The 15,620-nt window shown below is 39.6% G+C and overlaps 1 protein-coding gene across 1 annotated transcript in view; it reads left to right on the forward strand.

Annotated features, from left to right (window-relative positions):
- The window catches only part of LOC124612138 (pyruvate dehydrogenase [acetyl-transferring]-phosphatase 1, mitochondrial), a 34,017-nt gene that overhangs the window by 10,905 nt on the left and 7,492 nt on the right, over nucleotides 1-15,620 (forward strand). The window lies entirely within an intron of this gene.

Genomic DNA, 15,620 nt, shown 5'->3' on the forward strand with positions numbered 1-15,620 from the left:
GAATATTCAAAAGAGCAGTCTTACAAATTTCAGTGTGCTTTCCACTAGATGACATCGAGGAATACCTTATAGTAGTACTCATGCTTGATGAACTGTCAGTTTCTTTGTTTTTCTCTTTGTTTCAGTTACTTGTATGCAACCATGAAGGTAGGCATTGTGCAAGTCATAATTTCCCATATCCATTCACTCTCCCATGTTGAATAATTGGAAACACCTTTTTCTGTAGTTAGTCAGGACTAGGTTCGCGGCTGTAATGCCCATTGCCTTTCCCTTCTTCCTGAATATAAGCTAAACCTCTATTGCGAGCTTCTTGGCATTTCTGTAGTTGGTTCATACCCCTCTTCTTTTTTTCTGCGACAGCTCTGTTCGCCTTTCTTAGGACTTGCATTATTCTAAAAGAAAAAAGAAAGAAATTTGTAGGCCTAATGTAATTTAAATACGAAAAGATTTGCTTAAAAAAACACGCACTGAAATTCGTATTCAATTTTAATTGAACTAAAGTTCTTACTGACAAACCTTAATCAAACATATGTTGAAAATTATTTTGTAGATAAATTACATTACCTAACCAAGCAAGCTACACACTTTAAAACAGAACATGCACACAAACCTTTGCACGGGAGAATGTTACAGTACATAGCTATCAGTTTTACTTCTCCGTATTAATCCATAGCATGTATAATGTGATAACTACAGCAAATAACATCTGCATTTCTCCAAAGTATGTATGACATGTTAACTACAGTAGATACCATTGTTTACACGCAAAGGCAAATATGAGGTTAGTGACACTACTTACCTTATTTTCTTCATCATTGCTACTGAAATTACTTTCATAATCTGTCTTGTGGTAATCTAGATCTTTCACTGCCATCACACTCAAAATCACTGTTTAATAGCTCTTCTAACATCGCAAACTCGTCCACACTCATCGTGCGTCCAAACTCCAACTTCCTCACAGTAGCCATTTTCTCACAGATAACATATTAGGCAAGCAGATGTTGCTACTTACCAGGAAAAACCAAGCTGTATTCTGCTGCCATCTGTGGAGATTTTTGGAAACTAACTCGTGTATTTATTTCAGCATGCAAGATACTACATTGTAAGTGGCATAAGTCATTTTTGGCCAAAATGTGAATTCCCATGTTTTATGCCTGAGTGCCTCCAATAGTATTGAATGTGAATTTATATAGTTAATACTGGCAGCATTTTTACTACTACTGCTGCTGCTGCCACCACTAATGATGATGATACTAATGATAATGGCAGATATAAAAAGAATTTATACATGTACAAAATAAATGTTCTCCAATAGGAAATCCAAGAAGGCTGCACCAGGTAAAAGTACTGGGAAATGAGGAATATCTGGTTGGAAAGAAGGATGGACAAGGGTAAAGAATGCGTACAAAGACAACAGTAATAATTATTGTCGCTTTAATAGATATCTCATTAACTGTTTTATGAAGCTGGAGGATGCTATTCAGTTCTCTAATATAATGCAGGAGATTATTCTAGTCAGGTTCTTGCTAGTGAGAAGGAATTTGAGAAAATGGTTGAATGATGGGGTGGTATAGAAAGGATTTTGCTCTGATGGGGATGGGTGTTTCTGCCATGTTGTTCAGACAAGAGCTTTAAGGTCAATGAGGGAAGTGTATGTTGGATGAGACAGAAGAGAAGAGAGAGACTATGGAAATCTCTGTGCTTGTCTGCATGCAGCCAGGATAGCTGTGCATATGATAGTGAAATATGATCACAGAGTTGAACATCACAGATATTATGAACACAGGCATTCATAACCAGTTCCAGGTGCTGTGAGCTTTGCTGAGAAAGGCCTTGCAGGATAACATCTCTGTAGTCATTAATTGGAAGTGTAGGTGTTTGTACAAGTTTCTTTTTCAGTTCAAGAGGGATGAGCTTGTTATATTTTTGTAGGGCGTCAGAATTGAAGTTCATGAAGTTGAGGGATTCTGCTACCTATACGACAAAGTAATCGATGACAGACGGTGCAAGGAGGACATCAAAAGCAGACTAGTGCTGGCAAAAAGAGCATTCCTGGCCATGAGAAGTCTACTAGAATCAAATATATGCTTAATTTGAGGAAGAAATTTCTGAGAATGTGCATTTGGAACACAGCACAGCATTGTATAGTAGTGAAACATGGTCTGTGGGAAAACCAGAACAGAAGAGAATCAAAGCATTTGAGATGTGGTGCTACAGCCAAATGTTAAAAATTAGGTGTGCTGATAAGATCAGGAATGAGGAAAGGAACCACGGACAAGAAGAAGGGACAAGATCGTAGTACATCTATTAAGGCAACAGGGAATGACTTCCGTGGTACCATAGGGAGCTGTAGAGGGCAAAAACTGTAGAGGAGGACATAAGGAATACATCCAGCAAATAATTGAGGATATAGGTTGCAAACGCTGCTCTGAGATAAAGAGGTTGGTCCAGGAAAGGAATTCGTGGTGGGCTGCATCAAATCAGTAAGAAGACTTAACAACTAAAAAATGGGACATGGAGACGCGCCATTCAGTCCAATTTAGATTTTCTGCTATTATTAATCCTAGACCTGTTGCAGAAGGAGATAAGTTGATATTTGTCCCATTCACAGTTAGATGGTAGAGATTCCTGATAATTTGGACTAATAAGCCTAGAATGACCCACCAGTACCACTTGGGTTTTGGATGCATTGAGTTTTAACCCTTTATCATGTGCTCATTTTGATAGTGCACACAGATCTGTATTGAGATTTCTGTCATGGAATACTACGGTACCTGGAATTTGGTCCAAGTCTCTGCATATAGTTAAAAATAAAATGGCAATGGTTGCCAAATAATTCTGATAAAAGGTTTCATCATCATTCTGCTACTGAACAGAAAAGTGAAACCAGAGGAGCAGGTATATGTTTTGAGTATCGCCTTGCCCTTGGGGTGGTAAAGTGCCCCTCAGAAGGTGACTTACACACACAGAGTGTGTATCCACAGGACATGCAATCTTCTCAAATATTCTTATGATGTCTACGACCACAAAAAATTTCAGAAGTAAACTAGTCCGCTTTACAGATGTCTTGTTGGGGACTAGCCAATAGAGAAGTATTGGAAGGAGGATGAAATAAGATGACGATCTGCAAATTGGGGCATGGGATATTGGAAGATTGAATGCTCTAAGGATGCTGGAAAATTTCAAAAGGACAAATGAGCAAGTTAAAACCAAACACAATAGGCGTTATTGTTTTTTGCTCTGTCTGAAGAGTGGTTTGTAGCAGCTCTCTACAATAATTTATCCTGTCTTTTTTTCTTTGTATGATGACTATTTATTGTAATTATTTATTTTACATTATAGCCTATTATGTAGTATTCCATAATAGACCTTATTTTCTGTCTATAATTATCTTTCTGCATTCACTTCAGGTGAATTAATAATGTTACCATGGTTAAAAATGAAATCAAAATAGCAATATTACCGTTACTGTTGCTACTGCCAATGCACCTGCCATCCATAATATTACTACTATTATGCTTCCATATCATTTACCTCTGTTATATTATTTCTATTGCTATTATAATGGGTGATCACAGAAAAATGTCAATCCTTACTGCACTAAAATGATCACTTAATTATTCACCAGCTTTTGCATCACAGATTCCTTACATTGTCTCACTAACACTCTGCTCTGTAGGTGTATTGTCTGTTCCATAGTCACTGTAGATGATAATGTGGTGAAGAAATCCTGAACTTTTGGTCCATTTCAGTGTGAATAACTGACATTATCTGCAGACTTTTCTCTTGTTCTCCTTTGTTGCTGAGGACATTCCTCTGCTCTTGGGGTGCATTGTGATACATAATGTGAACTGTTGTTGCATGACCCACATCATCCTGATCTCTTAAAGTCCTTAATCACACAGGCCAATACTTTAGTCATGCTGCTGTTCTTAGTTGTGTATGGAGTGTGTTGGTTCAAATGATGATGGTGCCTCCCAAGCAGTTTTTGATACTGTGCAACGAATGCAACCTACATCCATTTGAACCTGCCTTCTCAGCTGTTACCTCTTTTTATGTCTATAACAGCATTTTGGTTTCTGTGCAAGCCATAGACAATATTTTATCCCTTATAACTACAGACTTTGGGTTGATAGGACACTTCCTTAGGCACCAAAGAATCATTAGTTTGGTAATTGTGGGAAGTGAGGGGCAAAGCGAAATGCAAAGAGGACGGATGATTGTAAGGTAATAACAGCAGCCTCAGCAGTGATGCAAAAGGAGTTGATGTCTATGTAAATAGGGAGACAGGTAACATTGTGACTTACAGTTCACAACACACATGACTAATTCTTCTGCTGAGGATTGAAGTGAAGCAAAATTCATCCACTATTGCACACTTCCAAATATCCCATTTTACAGTCTGCACTTCGCATATTTGCCAATTCCTCTGTTTCCTCATACATTCTCTGCTTTCTGTTATCAGCAAAGTGCTAAATGATTATAACACTGTAATAGGGAAGAGGATGGAAAGCAAAAGGCATAATTGCCAGAGAATGTGGACTTTGGAAGGTGGGGGAAATGATAGGGAAGGGATACTTCAAGAGATTCATGTGACTGTAGTGAACATGGCATTTAAAACTCATATTTGGGGGATACATTAAGACATGGAATAATATCATGTGGGTTACATAGTCATTAGGTAAAGATTTATAATACAATACCAGACTGCTAGGTGTAAACATATACTCAGATCTCAATGTGTACTGATGAACTGAAGGAAAGTGAAATTTGAGAAGATAAAGAAAAAGGAGTATACCATGAAGTGAAGTGGAATACTGAAACTTGAGAATAGAATGAGATTAATAAAAATAATGAGAGTAGTTTACTGATGATGAGTAGAATTAAAGAAAGAAATCATTAAGGCAGGACAGATGTAAAAGCTGAGGCACAAAAACCAGAAATGACTTGGGAAATGTTATAACATATAAATGGGAAAAAATCTGAATACTGAGAGCAGTAGATAGAAGCTAGCAGTGTAGGTGTCTTAGGAATGAAATTAACAGAAAGTGCATCAGGTTGAACCCGAATGTATGAGAGGGACATGTAAAGAAATTGAGAAAGAGACCATAGTGGGACAATTTGACATTGTGTCAAACTTTGGAGAAGTTTTTAACTAATGAGGTACAAATGAGAAACCCCTACCAAGTGCAGAACAAAGGACTAGTAGATGCGGGAGTACATCAGAGGCTTGCTTGAGAACAACTGTCCCAAAGCATGGTAGAAGAGGAGGTAGTTATAAATGGTTATGTACTGTGATCAGAAATGGGCAGATATAAATGATCTAAGCTCAAACAAGCCATGAGTTGTGCAACATATGATTTACTTTTGGGGCAACTGAATTATGGAGGATATAACAAGTAGACGCTTATATGAGCTAATGACAAAACTTCTTTGTGAAAGCCTAGATTACATATCAAAAATGTTTGAAATTAGAGGTCAAAGATCAAATTTCCAGAAAAAGACTTACCATGACACTGCCAGACACATGAGCAGGTAAATGTGAAAACAATTGTACTCTGTGTGTGAAACATAATTTTTCCCAGAAAAGGAATTCTGACATGCTCCATGATGAGAAATAGATGAATAAAAATAAAGATACCTATGTAGACCTAGAGAAAGTGTTTACATCAAAGTTTGGAATAATGTGTTTGCTATCATGAGACAAGTGAGGCTGAATGACAGAGATGGGTCATAATCTACAAAGAACAAGCTTCAGTAATAAAAGTAAAAATGAAAATAGATAAATTTGTATTGCTGGTGGTGTAAGACAGAGTCATTTATGTTGAAGAAATGAAAGAAAAGAGAGAAAATTTTAGAATGGGATGAAAAGTGCATTGGTGACAGATACAAATGCTAAGAGTCACAGACAACATAGCCCATGCAGATAGTAAAGGTGATGAGGAAGGTCTGTTGACTGAAATAGATAGCATACAATCTGTTAAGTTTTCTGAACACAATTGGTTGCTTGAATGCTTCTGGGTTTTCTGTCCAGTTATTGTTTCCATTTTATGCACAATAGTTCTGAATGTTGGATTCCAGGCAGCGAGTACACTTAACAGCAAGACTCTCAGTACCTAAAGATGATGGCCAGGTTGGTTATAGAAATATTACGCATAAAATGGAAATAACAACTCACCAGAACAGCTGGAAGCATACTATTAGATGGCATACATTGACAGAATGTAGGTTAAGGATAAACAAAGCTAAGAAGAAAATGATGGAGAGTAATAGAAAGGAGAGCAGTTATTTATTTCACATCAACATTGGGGATGACGATGTAAAAGAACTTTCCTATCTAAGAAGTGAGAGTACAGAAGACAACATTCAGTTGTTAAAGAAGTTCTTGCAAACATATGTCTGGGGCCCAGCTTGTGTACCATGAGAAAGACAAGAAGAAACTGGATGCATTTGCAGTGTAATGCATTTAAAGAATTTTAAAATTTGGGTTGACAGTTAATATATTGAATGAAGATGTGCTGAAAAGAATAAGAGAGGGAAGACATCTGTGTCAAGCCACCAGAAGGAGGGGACAAGTTTGCTGGGCATTTGTTCATTTTCATTTTTGCAATTGGTTTGATAGTGTTACCATTTTTCTGTTTACTGAGTGCCACACTGTTTATCTATATGTGACTGTACCCAACAGTGTTGTCATAATCTGTTCTGCATATTCTAATCAAAGATACGCAGAAATAGTTAAATGGTACAGGAAAGAACAGTTCATTTGTTTTCTGCACTACTAGCAGGTCTTTCCTGTTAAATACCTTCACTGGGTCAACAGACAGTGTAGCTTTTGTTGGCAGCTACTGAAGGTATTTGTACCCCATGCGAGAGAGAGCCTGAATAAAACAGAATGTAATGGAGAGCACCTCATACTACATTTCTGTGCTTGATTTGTCAAAATTTACTTTCTGTGTAAGTGATGGATTCTTGCTAATTAATCAGTGTTGAGATGGAGTAGTCAAGGGGTAAAATTGTAGAGGCAGACAAAGGCTAGTACATGCAAAGCAGATTAGAGGTGGTGATGGATGAAGTAGTGATGTGAAAATGGGAAGTTAGCATAAGAAATCAAGAGCTAGAGGACAACATAAAGGATCACTCTTTCAGTTGGTTTCATTGGGTGATCCACTAACCCCTTCTGGTAATGGTTTTTCTTAGAGTTGTTTTCTCCCCTATTCCTCTGAGCACCACTTTACTGCATACTTCATCCATCTGCCTAATAGTTAATATTCTTGGAAAGCATCACACTTCAAACCCTGATATAAGAAAACAAAGCAATTGAAGTTGAGGTGTTGTAACTCCATTAATGCCACACAATACAACTACATGCAAACTACTAGCTCTGCAGTTTGTTTTCAACGCCTGTAAATTTACTTGTGTGATCGGGCTTGGTGCAAATCTTCCTAGTTAGTGCCACGTGGGTAGTTTGCATGTCAGGTGTACAAATTGCAACTACTTCACATAGATGACTGCAGTAAGTATGTGTATAGACTTTGTTGTGTTATTGCTGTTATATGGGAGGCTGAACATGGTGCCCACGTAGCCCACTCCTGCTGGGTAGCACCAGTGGGACCAATGACTTTAATGACTACATCTGACTGACTGACTAATTATCAACTACAGTATTATATGCCCTTATACCATGACACATTACAGAGATGTTTGGAAATTAATCCAGGATATCAGTGTAAAGTATGGGGATCAGGGATTTTATGCTAGCACCTCTCTTTCCCTTGCCAGAAAAATACTAATACCAGGATTTGAATGGGCTACATTTGAATCAAGTGCCATTGCACAAGTGTGCAGGATGCTGTGACCTTGCCATTTAAAGCTGTAAAAGACCTATCACCTCAGTCACCATTACAAGTGTGCATTAGTGATGTTGACTGCGAAGGAGACTACTGTAGTGGAGGACCATTGACAAACTGGAAGGATGTGCAGCTCTGCAGTGCGAGTAAGATGTGCTACTCTGGAGCTTCATTGCAGATCAACAGCAGAGAAACCCACAGTATTTGAATTATGAGTGCAAAAGCTGAATCTGTTATTAGGGAGAGCAATGATGACCATGGTGAGGTGCCTTGGATTCAGTTAAGCCTATAAGCAGTTCACGTCTGATAGGTTATGGGGGGGAGTGGGGGGAGGGTTTCAATACAAAAGGAAGGTTGCCCATTGTTACAGGCAGCACGAAAGTAATCTTTGTGTCACAATCCCTGGAGACAATGTTAGGCCAATTGCAGAGCATCACTTCATTTCTATTGCAGTTAGAGAGGACCCAGTCTTTTGTTGCTGCATGGAAATGGAGAGGAGCAGTTGAGTTTCATTTCCAACAATGTCACTGGAGGCAGAATTTGCAATAGGCACACAAACACATCACTAGGGGATTGTTCTGTTACAAACAGCATGGGATGGTGCAGTGTTTAAGACAATGGGCTTTCATCTGGGATGAGATATCCGTTTGTCCATCCAGATTTAGTTTTTCTGTGGTTTCCCTAAATAACTTAAGACATATTCTGGGATGATTCTTTTAAAAGGACAATTTTCATTTTTATCCTCATCCAGTATGAGAACTAATATGACGAGGCGATGCCAGACTCAGGTTCTCTGGAAGAATCCTCAGCAAGTGTAATCCACTATTTGTGGTGACTTAGAAAACCCTCATTCAGCCAATACTTCACTATTGCCCACCAGGCTGGGACTGTGTCACATAGGATTCATTGAGGAAATAATGATCCGAAGAAGAGTAATGTGTTTCATTACATGTTAATTTAGTAAGCGCATAATTGACAGGGAGACACTTAGCCAGCTTCTGTGGCAGTTGCTAAAAGTGTGTGTTCTGAGTCACAGTGTGGTTTACTAAAAATCTGAGATTGTACATTACTTGAACACTCAGGTATTATATTGCTTCCTCATACGTATATCTTATGAATAGACTATGAAGGTAAGATTCGAGATTACACAGAGGCTTATCAACAGTCATTCTCCTCATAGGTCATTTGTAACTGGAATGGAAAAGCAGGCAAGTCACAGTGCTCACAAACCTTTCACCACATAATATTAGGTGGCTTGGGGAGTATACCAGGTGTAAAAGCATGAAACCGCAATTGGGTTGCAATAATTACATGTGTGTTGTTTGAAACTGATAAACAGTATTTATTCAAAATAATCTCCATTGCTTTTTATACATTTCTCCCACCTCTCTGGCAGGCTATAAATGCCACACTAACAATAAAAGACAGTCACTTCTTTTCAAGTGAACCAATCAACGAGCCATTTTCGTACATTTTCATACAAATTGAAGCATTATTCAACGAGAGTGTGTCCCAGTGATGCAAATAGATGATAATTGGAAGGAGCCAAGTCTGGAGAATAAATCACATGCCGTAATATTTCCCAACTGAATGCCTTGATTGTTTCCCTGACTGGTTTTGCTGTGTGTGATGGGACTTTATCATGGATCAATATGACTCTGTGTTGCCTTTTCCCACATTCTGGTCTTTTTCAGTTAATGCTTGATTTAAATCAATCAGTTACTGTTTCTAGCAATCAGTGTTGGTTTCACCAGCTCATAATAGACGACACCCTTTTGATCCCACCAAACACAAAGCATTGTCTTCTTTCCATATAGGATTCTCAGAATATATCCCTTTGTCATCACCTGTCACTATTCGATGCAGAAACAACTTTCTTTTGTATCTGGCGAGCAGCATTTCACAAGTGGTCTTTCTATTTGCTTGCTGTCTTTCATTCAGTTCATGCAGAACCCATTTTCCCGCTTTCTGCACCTTTCCCATAGCTTTCAATCAAAGAGAAACTGCTTTCTGCATCACATTCAATTGTTATGAGAGTTCCTGTTGAGTTTGAGTATCATCTTTGTTCAATAAGGCCTGCTGTTCGTTGTCTTTGAACTTTTTTGGTGGTTTCCCGTGCTCATTGTTTCTCAAGTCAAAATCACCACTTTTGAATTTTTTGAACCAGTTGAAACACTGTGTTTTCCCAAGAGCATGTTCACTGAAGACAAGCATTTGATGCGATTCTACAGCAGTTTTCTTCAAATGATAACAGAAAACCAATGCTGTCTGCAAATCGTACTTCATAAGCACAAAACTCGACATGTTTACAGGTTTGAAACAGATACCGATGTATGAAACTTGGGTTACTGTGTGCTGACATTTGTCGACAGCCATTACAGGAAGCAGATGGTGCTGCAGATGCAGTCTCACAGGCCCTACACTGATGGCTAGCACCATCTGTAGGGAAATTCCGGTTTCATACGTCTACACCTGGTATATGTAAAAACAAGATTAAATTTATTTATTTATTTTGACATTCAGAAAAATAACTAATCAACCACAAGCTTTCATTATTACCTGTTAAAAGGATGTATTTCGATCAAGTGCCTATATTTAGAATACCATATCTTTTTGAAAAAAAAAAAACACACTTTTCACAAATAAAATTGTGACTGTTTAATGCTGATGATGTCCATCATGCTTATATATGGCCTTATGTTTGTGTAATAAGTGATTAATTCATCTGACAATATCACAATGCTTGATAGTGAAGATCTTCAACAGCAAATAATTCAGCATACGGAGTTATTAATTCTGCCTCCAAACTTGAGTTCCACTGGGCGTATTTGGAGTGTTCTTGGGAGGATATCGCTGCATGCCCTATCCCTCTCCAGATCATTGCTGCATTGTAACAACTGTGCAAGTAGAATTGCATTCACTTACAGAAACTATTATTAACAGTATCGCACATTGCTGTCATGGATATTAACACTTTGTACTGGCATTACTTCTACTACAACAAACTCGGATCCATTTTAGATGTTTCAGACTTGTTCCAATGTAAATTCTTTGTCTGTAATGTGTTTTTATTGATGTTCTGTACACATTGGATGCAGTTCTTATCATAAAATATAACATTTTACTTCTCCATATTTTTGTAATTTTTCCTTGCTTTTTTGGAAACATGTAGTACTAGGAGTACTGTTGTCTCCAACCATATGAACGGGGTGACATAGGTGCAAATTATACAGCTGTAAGATATCTTTTACTGCCTTTACACTGGATTTAAGGTGGTTACAAACAGTTACAACAATTACTAAATGTAAATGTAGAATGAAGTTGAAGAAAGATGGAAAAATGCACTTAATTGCTCAGTGTGTAGCTGTATGTACACTTACTTTTTGAATAAGTGGAGTAGTAGTCATTCTTACTCTTTGATGGCACCTGCACATCAGTATTAGTACAGATAGATAGATTGGTGGTGGTGGTGGTGCTGATGATGGTGGATGCAGAGCACTCAACATCATGGTCATCAGCACCCTGACAAGAAATCAGCATGCCATTCACATGGGGGAGGGGACAAAGGCTGCCCCATATGGGGGGAAGATTATAATACATTAAAATCAGCTTCTCCTCCGTAGCATTTTAGGGATGAGGCCCAACAGTTCACAGAGTTTCACAACCTGTGTAACACTAATGTCTGTCAGCAAAGATGGTAGGCAGATCTCCAGCCAATCTGAGGACTACCCTTATGTCAGTTAATACGCGCACACACACACACACACACACACACACACACACACACACACACACACACACACACACACTCTTCTCCTGCCGGAGAAGGAAACCTTGTGAGTAGCACCTTCTTCCATCGATGAGGTTGGTGTGATGTCTGTCATGCTTGTATCACTAGTTTCAGTGACCAACCGTTTGTTTTCCACCATCTCTGACCATTGTTTTCCACTGATGCACAAATCACATGTCAGATAATGAGAAGACTGTGTGCAAGGGGATGGTGCATTAACATACAACACGATTCCGACGTGCTTCTTCGGCTGTGTCATTTCCTTCTATCCCAACGTATGCAGGTACCCAACAAAAGACCACCTGTTTGCCATAGTGTTGGAAGTGCTGTAAGGAGTTGTGCATAACCTGAATCAACTGGTCTACCAGATACATTCTGGACTCCTTGTAGTGCACTTAGCGAGTCAGAATATACAAGAAATCATGTACTGTGAATCTGCTCCAGTGCCATCATAATGCCATATGACTTCGCATGACTATTTGTAAATTGTTCCGGAAGGTGCACTTATTAGGGAAAACAGCTGAACAACCAAGGGCATTCCCTTGCTGGTACACATCATATAAACAATGACAAAACTGTCACATTCTGAAAATGGAAGAAAACAAGAGTTGTAAATACATAATCTGGGGTAAAAGTTTTCTTGCACTGCATCACACTTAAAATCACTTTGGGCCTCTGAAGATGCCGGGGCAGCAGTTTGTTCCATCTCTGGCTGTCTACTCCAATGTCTGATTTATCCAGATCCTTGAGACAGTCAGTAACATGTACCTGAATGTCTTGGTTGCATGGGGCAGATTCGTGAACAGCTGCTCAAAGCTGGGGTGGACTGCCATACTAAATATCAATGACTGAGGCAACACTGAGATTTTCAGGCCCTGTCAAGGCAGGAGAAGGTGCCGCCGAATCCAGAATGATTGTTCACCGGCCTCTTCACGCCTCAAAATGCACATTTGTCCTTAAAATGTAAAATAATATTACCCACTGTGAGCTCTGGTTGGCTAAAACTTTGATGATGGCCTGGTGAGAACTTGAAACCAGTTTTATTGGTCCAAGCTTCCACTCTCGTCAGCTATAGTTGCGTCGTTGTCGTAAGATTGGAAGACTGTGAAGTTGATGGCACTGATAGCTATTTCAGACAGAGTACTCTACCTTGGGAGACCCCATTCTTCTGAACACAGCAATCACACCGGTCCTTTAGGAAGGATTTGGATAAGAAATGGCACAGGTCCATGTAGTCCCCACTCATGAAGTTGCTGAAGGATATTGTACCCCCCCCCCCCTCCCCCCAAAGTAATGTCTTACACTTTCTTAAGGTCAAAAACTGCACCAATCAAATGGTTTCAGTGTAAGAAGGAATCATGTGCTGATTTATCTAGGAGAATTAAGTTGTTAAGGGCAAGTGACCTTCAGATTTGAGGAGCCAGACAAGGTGGCGGTTCATCATGCAGCCGAGACTCTTACCCACACAACAGGTAAGCGCTACACTCCTGTAACTTTTAGGGTTGGTATGATCCTTGCCTCCTTCCAAGTCTTGGGGTGCTGTCCATCAAACTAGATCTTATTGAAACAAGATAGGAGCTTGTCTTTAGCTTCAGGGCATAGACGACATAGCATGGCATAAAGAATCTGATCTGGTCCTGGAGCAGTATCTCTGGCTGCGAAGAAATCTGGTTTCAGTTCCCACAAGGAGAATGGAAGAATGTAGACTATGTCATTATATGAGAAGAAGCAGCACTTTCTCATCTCCACAGTCCTATGGAATGCTTGGAACACACGTGTTTGTCTGGATGATGCAATGACTGTCGAAAGGGATTCACCAAGATAGGTGCACCAAGATCCTATTTCTCAACAAGGTCGTAAGGGAAGGTGCATTGTTTTCTGTGGTTGGATAGTGTTTAAATTTCCACAAAGCTGTGGCATGGCTCTAATTGATGAGTGACATTCATCATTCAACCAATGGACAGGTCATTCAACCAATGGACAGGCAATTAACTCAGTGGTTGCTAGACTGGAGAATGGAATCTGCTACAGCGCATTGGATCACACTGATGATATGGGCACAGTCCTGTTATTCAAGGTGACTGGCTGACTGTATCACAATGAATTTGCCCTTTGAACCATCAATATTTGCTGTCTCCTGTCCACCACTGTCCTAGTCAGAAGACGAATTCAAGTCAGAAAATGGCCATCCCCACTGAACTGTCTGTGCAATAGCTGGGGAACAAAAACAAAGGTCAATGGCTGAAAAAGACCCAGTAGCTCTATGAAGTGTGTCACTGACCAGAGTAGAAAGGACAGATATTTGCTGAATGGATGAGGCATTCGATAATTTGACCACTGGAAAATGATAGCTGAGCCCCACACGTATTGTGTGCTTTGAAGTCACCTACAAGGAGGAATGGGTGTGAAGTGCCTAGAAGACTTTTGTCAGTGCATCTGCATCCAATGGATCATGAGGTGGAAGGTATAAAGAACACACTGTGATTTTAACAGATATGAGAACTTTCACTGCAGCTGGTTATATGGCTGTGGTAAGAGGGACGGGAAAGGAGTGGTGTCTATCATCGGCAAAAACAGCCACTCTGCCCTTAGCCCTGGGTGCAGTAACATTGCCCGTTCTGTAGGGATGGTAGCCCCTTAATGCATGTGTGAGTGACTTTGAGTTTCTTGTAAGCAGATGCAGTATGGTCTCTACTGGACCAGGCGCTGTGGTTCTAAATGAGATTGGTACCTATTTGAGTTAAACAGCAATAGGGAAGTCCCTGTGCGAGTAATTGATTAGTAATAGTTTCCTGGTCCTTCTGTCTCTGCAGTCATGATTTACCCAAAAGACCAAAGGGAACAAGAGATGGTGTCCAGGTCTCCATGGGGATATCAGTGTCTCCAGTCATAAAATCGCCATTGGAAAGGGACAGTGTTCACCAATCCAAGGGTTTGGCCACCACTTTCTTCGATTCCGAATGATTTTTCCTTATCTGTGGGATGAATTGCTCGTGTATGTAGTGAGGCAATGCCTCTGATGGCATGCATTGTTATGTGATTGAGGTTCCAAGTCACTCACTGATCACTTTCAAATCATTTCTGGTAGAAGTGTAGCTTATCCTCCACAGGTATACTGACAAGAGTATGTATTCATACTTGAATCTGTGGTCTGGGTTTGTGTGAAGGCATCACACTTGGTGACTGTCTTCTGAAGGGCCGATGTAAAAGAATTATCACCTTAGGATACGCATCTCATAAATTTCAACTTCTGAAACTCCACACTTCCTTCTCTATACTGGGTGATCCCTAGAGCAGTTTATACATTTTGGAGGAAGTGTATACAAGAGCTGCCTGATTCATGAGCTTAGCCGCCACAATTTCCACATATAGTCCTACTGTTACATGCTATAGTGGTATGATCAAATCTTTGACGTTTGAAGCACAGCATTGGGTTGAGAACGAATGGTTGGCTATAGCCTGCAAGAATATGTTCAAATAATTCTGAAGCATTGAATGGGAGAATAAATGACTTTCTAATGTGCCATTGACTTTCGTCATACAGTTCTGCACTTCTGTGACAACCATATTTTTCCATTCTTTACGTATCTCCTCATGGTCCATTTCCATTATTGGAGCACGTGACCATGCCTTTTCAGGGCCTTAATCAGCTCAATCATAACACGGTAGTCACCTATGGCTTTGTATCACAAAAGCTTAGATACTTTGTTTGACAAAGCAGTTTCTAGCAGAAGTGTTGCATTATGAAGTCATTTAAGACTTTTTAAGGACCCAGCAATACCCTCCAATGTCTTGTGAATACAGAAAGGGGAGACTTCAAAGGTTCCCTCTGCACTCTTGATTACAAAGAAAGTGCTATTGACGACTATTGCCTTGTTACTATAATTCTGGGACTACTTCTCAGGCAGACTGATCGAGTTGTCCTCTCTATTGGGTGGGTGTAGGTGCCACCTGACAGTACACCCATCCTGCCACGAGTAGGT

This window comes from Schistocerca americana, chromosome 1 (assembly GCF_021461395.2).
Source record: "Schistocerca americana isolate TAMUIC-IGC-003095 chromosome 1, iqSchAmer2.1, whole genome shotgun sequence".
NCBI lineage: Eukaryota > Metazoa > Arthropoda > Insecta > Orthoptera > Acrididae > Schistocerca > Schistocerca americana.